The sequence below is a fragment of the Zeugodacus cucurbitae genome, chromosome 4 (assembly GCF_028554725.1).
Source record: "Zeugodacus cucurbitae isolate PBARC_wt_2022May chromosome 4, idZeuCucr1.2, whole genome shotgun sequence".
Taxonomy (NCBI): Eukaryota; Metazoa; Arthropoda; class Insecta; order Diptera; family Tephritidae; genus Zeugodacus; species Zeugodacus cucurbitae.
Window position 1 is genome coordinate 26,338,733 of NC_071669.1, and position 2,149 is coordinate 26,340,881.

At 38.0% G+C, this 2,149-nt stretch overlaps 1 long non-coding RNA gene across 1 annotated transcript; it reads left to right on the forward strand.

Annotated features, from left to right (window-relative positions):
- Positions 1-724: 724 nt before the first annotated feature.
- On the forward strand, positions 725-1,670 carry LOC128921553 (uncharacterized). Its single transcript, XR_008470990.1, has 2 exons — positions 725-913; positions 1,013-1,670. It is a non-coding gene; the product is annotated as an uncharacterized LOC128921553 (long non-coding RNA).
- Positions 1,671-2,149: the final 479 nt, after the last annotated feature.

Below are 2,149 nucleotides of genomic sequence, written 5' to 3' on the forward strand. Positions count from 1 at the left end.
AGGAATAATAATATGGAGAGGCGGTCGAAATCCGTCTTAAGAAGCTGACAAAGCGCGATTTCAAAGGAAAGCTTGCAAAAGTAAACAAAACGGTGCAAACAATGAACGAGCAACAAGAAAGAGGCAAAGGGAAAACTAAACGAAAGTGTGTGTGTTTGAAACTGAGGGGTACTCATACGTCTACCAATTTTGCATGCGTTGCTGGCCAGCAAACTCATACAACAATAACTATACAAAACGATTTAAATAAAAAATTATCGCTCGTAATCCCAAAAGCCTCAACCCATAATTCAGTGGGAGTGGGAGTACTACTATTTCTAACAAATCCATTGAAAATTTACTTTTCTTTTTGTAGTCGAATGCAAATTGATGAGTTGTCGCGGCTGTATTTAGGCAACAACAAAACATTTGCGAATACGGTATTTGTAAATAGTAAAGGAAATTTGGTTAATGTTAGGCATTTCGACTGAGTTTATGGATTGCAGAACCTTATCGTACAAATAATTTATTGTAAAAATATTCAGGATATTTTCTCAGTTGAACTTGTGTGTAATTCTCTCGATATAAAAGGGGTCCACAGGTAAATAGAAACATATATTATGTATGTAGCTAAGTATGCAGCTGAATGCACTACCTACACAAGTTTCCAATTCAAGTTTAATATTCCTAATTTTTTGACAATTAATTTTTATTAATTTTTTTTAATTATTATTTATTAAACAGAATAGGCTTTCCTCAAATATCATCATTCTTTATAAAACGTCTTAATATCTTCAAACCCTTTTTATAAAAACTGGAAGCAGTGGATTGCACTTTTTGCGTTAATTGTTTCATATTGGATAAGATAAGATGTATAAAAAACTCTGAAATGTGTGGCATTTACTGCATATTTCTCCGACGCAATGTTTAATAAGTAAGTATTCACATACTGGCTCCATTCTTGTATATATGTATATATGAATGTATAAGTACTTTTAAATATCCACTCACGAAACGTGCGTTTCATCCTTAGTTTCCACGCGGATTAGAACTTTTAATTGACCATCGAGAGTCCAGTTTTCCAACTCATTGCTTCAATCCGCCGATTTATTAATATGACATATGAGAAATCTGCCAGCGCGATAACATCTGCGCTGCCACTACTTTAGCTGATATCATGACCATGATACCGACGTATTTGATAGCCAACTGGCATGGGCAAATTGCGCAGTTTTGCTGCCAAAGACCTAAAGAAACAGCAAAAAGTTAGCGCGAGTGCTGCATTGATTCCCATGCCCACTTGGTTGCAGGGCGGTCAAGACGACAGGAGAAGTCATTTGTTGTACAAGTAGCTAATGTTGCTGAGGTGTTCTTTTCTCGCTGCTGCTGGTGTCCATTTAAAATGCCAAAAGTCGAGCGTGCATACAGTGGCCAAGCGTGTCGAATGCACCAAGTGCTAATTTATGATTGCTCGCCATTCACATATATACATACATATGTAAGTACCTATACGAGGGCAGGTTTATAGGTTTATGTGTATGCATGTGTGAGTGCACACATTTTTAATGCGTATAATGAATTGCAATTTTTTTGAATGGCTATTAGTCATGTGTATTTTGTATGCGTTTTCATTTTTATATGGTACCATTTCATTGATTTCGGCAATATACACACACAATCAAATAACACAATGCAGATGTGTCTTTTTATATGTTTGTCCATATTTCCTTGGATGGTTCCACGCTGAGACATTCGAAATTCTCTGCATTTTTGACTTCATCTCTGAAAATACTGACCATTGTGTCGGGACGTCTCCTCCGAGGGACGTGTGTGCAGCTAGTATTTTCACGAATGGATCGAAAAATGCGTGTAAGGTTGGAGGGGGAGATTTTGGTAAAGAGCTCTCGATTAATGGACCTCTCGCGAACTTGGTTAGCAACAAAAACCTGCTCGATTGCATAATCCTTTTAGCCCAAAGTAGAACGCAAGAGGTCGGCGAAACTACGTGCACTCAAAAAGGTTCACCCTGCCGCAAAAATGGGAGTACTTACCGGAATGTGCATACATGCGATGATGCTAGGGATCAAGTCAACAACGGAGGGAACATCTCGGCAGCTATACTTTTGGCAAACCATGCGAACTTCCCGGAATAGAAATTAGCCGCCTCATA